Source organism: Tupaia chinensis, unplaced genomic scaffold (genome assembly GCF_000334495.1).
Source record: "Tupaia chinensis unplaced genomic scaffold, TupChi_1.0 Scaffold000002_1, whole genome shotgun sequence".
Taxonomy (NCBI): domain Eukaryota; kingdom Metazoa; phylum Chordata; class Mammalia; order Scandentia; family Tupaiidae; genus Tupaia; species Tupaia belangeri.
Window position 1 is genome coordinate 5,514,713 of NW_006159428.1, and position 8,471 is coordinate 5,523,183.

General features: G+C 44.2%; 1 long non-coding RNA gene across 1 annotated transcript in view; it reads right to left on the bottom strand.

Moving 5' to 3' along the window:
- Positions 1 to 3,381: 3,381 nt before the first annotated feature.
- Positions 3,382 to 8,471, bottom strand: part of LOC102492737 (uncharacterized) — an 18,388-nt gene continuing 13,298 nt past the window's right edge. The window contains exon 3 of the long non-coding RNA XR_333161.1: positions 3,382 to 3,463. This is a non-coding gene — a long non-coding RNA (uncharacterized LOC102492737). The remainder of the gene's footprint in view (positions 3,464 to 8,471) is intronic.

The following is an 8,471-nucleotide window of genomic DNA, read 5'->3' on the forward strand; positions in this document are numbered from 1 at the left end:
AGAGAGAAGGAGAGAGTGACGGAAAATGAGAAATCACTCCCCATGGGGCATGGTCATGTTGCAGTCCTTTCTCTTTCCTTTCTCCCTCCTTTTGGGATTTTGGGCACACATGCACATGGGCCCAGCATGCTTCTCAAGCTGCCAGGTCTAGGACTAAAATGGAGTAGTAGGCCCTGTGGGATCCAGGCACCTTAACTACCACACTTTGGGCTGGCTCAGGTTTCTGTTGTGTATTAGCTACCCAGTGTATGACATTTTGCTACAACAGCCCGAATGGATTAAGACATATGCATACCTATACAGATATGAATCACTTATCGATGGGGTTATGTTCTGAGAAATGTGTCATTAGATTTCACTGTAATGCAAACATCATAGTGTGCATTTACACAAACCTAAATGGTGTAGCCAATTACAACCTATTGCTCCTAGGTTACAAGTCTGTACTGTACTGACTTCTGCAGGCAGTTATAGCACAATGGGTAAGTATTTTTGTATCTATATCTAAACATAGAAAAGATAGAGTAACTAGATAATAGAACAGGTAAAAATGGTATACCTGTACAGGGCACTTATGAATGGAGCTTGCTGGACTAGAAGTTGGTCTCAGTAAGTCAGTGAGTGAGTTGTGAGTGCATTCAAAGGCCTAGGGCATTACTGCACACGATCACAGACTTTAAACACACTCTACATGTAGGCCCCAAAAGATTTATAAAAACGTATTTCTTTCTTCAATAATAAATTGACCTTAACTTACTGTGACATTTTTACTTTATAAACTTTTTAATGTTTTAACTTTTTGACATTTCCAATAACCCTATGACACAAACATAGTGTACAGCTGTACAAAATATATATTTTTAAAATCCTTATTCTAGAAGCTTTTTCCAAAAAAAATTTGAGAGATTTTTGCTATAGGTCATGTGTTCTTGCTGGAGAGACAGAGAAAAAGAAAGTGAGAAATCACACCTCCTGGGGATTGGCCATGCTGCAATCCCTTCTCCATTCTCCTGGGATTTGGACACACGTGTCCAGGTACATGTGCGTGGTGTGGTAGTTTCAAGCTGCTAGAGTCCTAACTCGAACTGCATTAGCCATGTGGGAATCCCGCACCTTAATCACTATGCCACCTGCCAGCCTCCATTTTTTAAATTCTCTTTAAGATTTTTTTGTTAAAAATGAAGAAATAAGCACACACATTAGCTATGGCCTACTCCGGGTCAGGATCACCAATATCACTGTCTTTAACCACCACATCTTGTTCACTGAAAGAGCCATAAAACATGACAACATGAGATTAAATCAAGCACAAGAGAAAATGATGCAGCCAAGAGACCCAGGAAACAAAATATATGAGATTACTGCTGGCATAACACAGCCTACTGAATACTTTTTATATCCATATATAAGTAGTTTAAAGGGATGAAATGTGGAGGACAGTGAAATTGCTCTTCCCTCAGGGTATGGTCAACCTAATAAGGAAGTTAAGGTGTGGAATGCTTGAAAATACATGAAGTGACAATAGTGTTAATGCCAATAAATAACAGGGCCCAGACTTATCACACAGTTGGTAACAATCAGTTAATCCTACCAATCAGTTTAAAATAATGATTAAAAAGTATAGTAAATCCCTAAGCCAGTAAAATAGTCATTTATTACCATTATCAAGTATTACGTGTTGTATGTAAGTATATATACTAACTTTTACACACCTGGCAGTGCAGTACGTTTGTTTAACCACCATCATTGCAAACACATGAGTATCACGTCACTTCACTTCGCGGGAATTCCTGCCCACTCTAGGCACAGCCAAAACAAAGAGATCCCAAAGAAACTGGCTCCAGGCAACAGCAAGTCAACCTTTGAGCATGGACTTGCCCAGGCTGCAGAAAATCAAAGACTTCTCTGGAGGAAAGGAGCAGCAGATTGGATGGCATTTAGAGCAAAATCTGGGAGACAGGTCCTGCTGCTTCCAAGAGCCTACAGCAACTTTCCATCTATTATTTATTTTCTTTTTTTAAAGTTTATTTATTGTATTTATGATAGTGCATGCACAAGTCTGAGAGAGAAAGACCGACAAAGAGAGAGAAAGAGAAGTCACGGGATCTCATCTCACTGCCATCCCTTTTTCTTAGCCTCCAACTTGTCAGGATCTGAGGCACACGTGTACACCTGGGCATGGTTTCAAGCCAATCTTTGCAGTTCAGTTCATTACCAACTGTGTGATAAGTCTTGGCTCTGTTATTTATTGGCATTAACACTATTGTCAGTTCATGCATTTTCAGGCATCCCACGCCTTATCTTCCTTACTAGGTTGACTATATCCTGAGGGAAGAGCCAGAATTTCATCCCTTCAGCACCAAGCATGGTGCCTCTGCAACAAAATCATTTCTTTAACACATAGTTAGTGAGAGCCCACAGTATGTCAGGCATTGTGGTGGGCACTGGAGAGTCTAGAGTGCACGGCGCACACAGGCCTCCTGCCTTACTGAATGCACATCGTGGAAGATGAACACTAGGCCTATGCAGAGAGTGAACGAGAGGACATGCTACCAAATGCCCGTCTGACTACAGGATTTCAACTACACTTGTACATGATGGGAGAGAAAAATGACTGCTTAACTAAGACTAGTGATTCCACCTGCCATTCCGCTCAGAGGACCCACATCCAGAGAGAGCCCAAGATGGAAGCAGTGAAATTCTCCTTCTGTCCTGTGCATCTCACCACGCTGAATTGGGCTCTGATGTTAATGTATTTTCTCATAATGCATCGACCTTCGATAAGAGCTGTTTCCTCTGGTGTTTGACCAACGGATTCAGTGATGTGTTCCATCTTAGAAGGAAAATGGTCCTGTCGAATTTACTGAGTGATGGTTTGTGGTTTTTCAATTTGGCACTCCATGGGGAGCTTTCAAGGGTAATATTGATCACATGTGATTTTCACACTCTGTACGGACTTTAGAAACTCATCCCTGATAAAGTTGGACTCCCCCATGTGTTGTGCTATTGACTATCCACTCACTCAGTCTATGGCATTCACTAGTTTAATCCCGTCTGTTCTTAAGTTCCCACTGTGTGTATTATTCTATGTACTGAAGCTGTACGGATGAATCTAAAGGAGAACCACTATCAAAAAGTGAACAATATATTTATATGTTTGATGTCTACAAAGTATTTTATAATGCTGATCCTTTTTTTTTTAATTAATTTATTTCTTTCATGAGCAAGACAGACAGCACTCCCAACAGGGTCTTGATGCTGTGATCCACCATTCACTTCAGCCAGTCATTCTTGTGTGCTCGGGGAGGTTTCCATATATAAACCTGGAACCTCCCCCATGTAGGTCAGTTTTGCAGAGCATCAAGTTGTACCATTGTGCCACCATCCAGGTCTTTATCCAGTTTTATATGTCCAGTATCACTCCTCTTTTTCTGGGATTATGCTTCTGTTTTAACTTGGGCTGCTGTAATAAAATATTATAGACCAGATGACTTAAACAATAGACATTTATTTCTCAGTTCTGGAGGTTGGGAAATCTAAAATTAAGGTATTGAGACCAGCAGTTGGTGTTATGGCTACTCCCTGGACTCCCACATAGTCGACTGTGGTTCAAGTCCCGAACCCGGTTGCTTAAACTCACGTTGGGCACATGTGCGTGTGTGCCCAAGATCCCGAGAGGAGAATGGAGAAGGGATTGCGGCGTGCCCATCCCCCCTGGGGGGTGATTTCTCGCTTTCTGTCTCTCTGTCTCTCTCTGTCTGGCGAACGCACGTGCCCTATAGCAAAAACCTCTCCAAAAAATAAAATTTAAGGTATTGGCAAATTTGGTTCTTGAGGGATTGTCTTCCTGGTTCGTAGATGATTTCTTTTCACTGTGTTCTCAGATGGCCTTTTCTCCATGGGTGTGAGGAAATCTCTCTGTTTTCTTATAAGGAGAACACTAATCTCATTATGAAGGTCTCATTTTCTTAATTTTTTTAAAGAATTATTTTATTTAACTTTATTTGCTTATTTTAATTTGACTGGAGAGGGAGAGAGAGAGAGAAATTGAGAAAGCAAGCCACCAAGTCTGGGACTTGAACCACAACCAGCCACGTGGGAGTCCAACACCCTTAACCACCACGCCACCTGCTGGCCCCAAAGGTCTCATTTTCATAACCTCGTGTAACCCTAATTACCATCCAAACCTAACTACCATTACACTGGGGGTTAAAATTTCAACATATACATTTTGAGAGGACACAAACAGCCATGACAACCCTATTGTACCCATACTTTCAGGAAATGTTGCTTCCTACATTATGCCCCTGTGTTTTGTTTGTTTGGTTTGTTTGGTTTTGTTTTTGAGAGGTTTTTGTTATAGGGCGCGTGCGCTCGCCAGAAAGACAAAGAGCAACAGAGAGACAGAAAGCGAGAAATCACCCACTGGGAAGATGGTGACACCACAATCCCTTCTCTTCCATTCTCTTATCGAGATCTTGGGCACGTGTGCACATGTTCCCAGAATGAGTTTAAGCCACCAGGTCTAGGATTCAAACCACAGTTGACTACATGGGAGTCCAGCAACATAGCCATTAAGCCATCTGCTGATCCCAGACCCTGTGTTTTGAGCAGAAGCTACCATTGTTTCTCCAGCTGCTGGTTTCCTGGTCACATTTAATTAAATGAAGAGGGACCACCAACTCAGGTTGTATCGATCATGGTATGTCACACCCCGGCTGTGTTGACTAGTTAATAGAAGAGCACCTGCCACCATCTGGTCAAAGTCCTTTCCGGGACTTGTCCAACTGCAACTAAAAGGAGAAACACAGACCCCTTGGTGGCGAGGCTCTGAGACCTGAGGTGTCCAGGAAGGATCGTGGCCCCAGCACTCAGGTGGGAGCGGAAATGGAAGAGATGGAGAAAGCCTGTAGTAGCAACTGCTCCTGGGGAAACTACTGTGCCCAAGGACCACTATGCCCTGCCTTTCCCTGGCAGCATGAGATTTCCTATAAATTCTTTTGCCAGGGCCTTCGTTCAAGATAGCTTTCTATCACTTGCGATCAAAGTGCCCCAAATACTCTTTCTTAGACGTCTTTGTATTTGTTCTCCACCTTGGGGAAGGAGCTCAGAGAGGTTCCGTGAGCTGTCCAATGTCCCTGTGCTAACAAACGCATCAAGAATTTAAACCTCTGAGCCCTGTATCATGTCCTTGACCCTTAGGAGAGGTTTCTTTGCTTCTGATCTGGTCCCTGCTCGTGTGTTTTTTGCACTCTCAGAGGTGTCCTTTTCACAACCTGAAGCTGCACATGTCATGTCCGTATTCCAATCCTCTGGTGACTCACTGTCACATCAGAGCGAAAGCAGCCACTCCTCCATGGGGCCCTTTGGGACCCAGCTCCTGCCCTCCTTGCCTATCCCCCAACTCCCCCGTCCCCTGCGCTCGTTGCTCCCTGTGTAATTTCTGCATGAGTCAGTACTGCTCCCTTGGATGAGAGTCCTTGTCTGCCTCCTCAGAGGCCTGGCATGCGCTTCTAGTCCCCACCTACCCGGGATGCTTCCTCTGCCACCTACCACCCCAGGCAGAGCCAGGGCCTCTACCATCCTGGGCACCTCTCTAAACAAACCTCCAACCCCGCACCTGTCCCATTCTTTTCTAATTCTTAACCTTTGCCTTAGGAATAGAGGTTGGTGGGGACAGGACAGGAACTTCATTGATCTCTAAGCACCACCCCATCCCCCCCCACACAATGCCTGTCACACAGTAGGTACTCGCTCTGTTGCTGAGAGGACAAACATGTGTGTGAGGAGTATGAAGACTGGCGTGAATATCAGGCATTCGTATTTCTTTAATAATCAGCCTCAGTTTGGAATTCTACTGATGCGATGCTTTGAAGGCGGTGATAGCTGAGTGGGCAGATCTGGAATACCTTTGCAGAGATTCATCTGCACTCTACGTACCCAATTAATGCTGAGCTATTAGTCCTTTCTGAAGCTGCCAGGATCTATTAAACCATTTAACTTATCCTCCTGCACTTCGGATTAGTCCCAAGGGCATTTTTTCAGGCCCGGGCAGCCAAAGCATAAATAACTTAAGTGGTGAGCTTTCCATCACTGCCTCTGGGAACCCATCCCACCAGGGCAGGGCTTTAATGGATCTAAAGCACAGCGAAGCGAGAAAGCTCCTAAAGCTCCAAGTAGAATCAACCTCAATGCTTCAAAAGGGCCTGGGCTGGAGCCCTTGCTCAGGGCTGACCTTCTTAGTAACTGGAGCAGGAAACCACCTTCTATGGGGTGATTGGAATGGCCCCAGGGAAGTCCCCAGGCCTAAAGATGCCCCTGAGGAATTTGCTACAGTGCCTGAAATCCCCTCCATTAATCACTTAATAAGTATGTATTGATCACCTACTAGGTGCCAGGCACTTGCAGATTCTGACGGGTTTGTTATTTCACGCTAATTTCAGTTTAACACTGAATTCATAAGTGAATATTTCTGTGAGGACAAGCCACTAAGATTGGTCAGTCATCAATCCCATCCTTCCCAAGGCAACTAAGAAAGAGGGCATCCACGTGGGTGGAGCGTAGGACAGGTAGAGACACCAGTTGCTGGGAAAAGGGGAGGAGTGAAGCCTGTGGAGTAGAGGCTGACTCAGTAGCAGTCAGGGACCAGAAATCAGGTTATATTTCCAATCCGCATCCCTGCAGCCCCATAGAGTCACTAGACCAAGAGAAACAAGCAGAGTAGGCATGTAGAATGCATCTCATTTATGGGTTAACCTGTACTCCACAGCCACAGCCACTTCCAGTTATATGAAGAAATGCCCCAGGTCTACCTGCAGTAGCATGCACTGGATGCTGTGCTTGGCAGGTTCAGATCACATGGGAGACTCAGGTTCGATTCCTGGCCCACCCTAAAAAATCTTGTGCATGGTAGCTCAAACTTGTGGTCCCAGCTGCTTGAAAGGCTGAGATAGGAGAATCGTGACACAGCAAGACCATATCCCTAAAACAACACATAGACACAGACACACACAAACACACACACACACACACACACACACACACAGGGAAAAAAAAAAAGCCCTGGGTTTGCATGGGGAGTAAGGAAGCAGATCTAAGCTCCTGGTTTGGGTATGTAGTTTAGCCTCTATGAGTAAAACTCATTTAGCCATGGCCAGCACTAAGTTCTAACAATAATAACACAACTATGGCTTTTATTTATTAAGTATCTATTAGGAGCCAGGCACTGTAACAGTTGCTCTGTATGATCAGTTTTTCATCATAAAATCAAGGACAGATTCTTTTTTTTTTTTAAGACTTTCGCTATAGGGCATGTGTGCTCGCTAGAGAAAGAGTGACATATCACCCTCTTCCTCCCACCCTCTGGAAGATGGCCATGCCTCAGTTACCTCTCCTTCATTCTTCCCCCAGAATTTTTTGGGGGGAGAGTACACATGTACCTGGCATGTTTTCATGCTGCCGGCTCTGGGACTTGAACCACAGAGTAAATCACGTAAAATCTAGTGCCTTAACTATTATGCCACCTGCTGGCTTAAGGACAGGCATTTGTTTTCTTAAGATCCTATTTTTAAAATTATTAATTAATTTATTTATTATTATCATTTTAAAATTTGCTCTGGGGCACATGAACTCACCAGAAAGAGACAGTGACAGAGAGAGAGGAGTGAGAAAGCAAGCTTCCAAGTCCAGGACTCAAACTGCAGTCACCCATGTGGAAGTCCAGCTTCTCAACTACCACACCACCCTGCCAGCCATAGGACAGACATTTTTAAGAGACTCAGGCTTGAACGGCTATTTGCTCAAGGTTATACAACTGGTCAACAGATGAGGTGAGACTAAGTGCAGTCCCTACCTATGTGACTCCAGAGCCCATATTCTTTACTGTTATGCTCAACAAATCGCGATCTGGATAAGACTCATTTCTAGTACCATTCCTTATCTATACCCTGCAGGACTGTCATGAGGGATCCTGACTGCTATGGTCTGAATGTTTTGAGTCCCTCCAAAATTCATGTTGAAACTTAATCTCTGAGGACTCTTGGTCAGAGATTGGGCCTTTGGGAGGTGACTAGGTCATGTAGGCTCTGCCTTTGCAAGTGGGATTGATGCCTTTGTAAAAGAGGCTTCACACAGCGTCAGCCCCTTTCTGCCTTTCCACCTTCCCTTATGTGAAGATACAGTAAACAAGGCACAATCTTGGGAGCTGAAAGCAGCCCTTACCTGGCACTGACTCTACTGGTGCCTTCATCTTGGATTTTCAGGCTCTGAAGCTATGAAAAAAGAACTTCTATTTTTACACATCACCCATTCTGTAGTATTCTGTTGGAACAGCACAAGGGAGTCACTGTCAGAACTTGGGAACGGGAAAATCATTTGTGTTCTGAGAGCTAACTTGTAAAACAGAATAAAAATGAAGAGTTACAGGACCAGCAGTTAGCGTAATGGCTATGTCGCTGGACTCCCACGTAGTC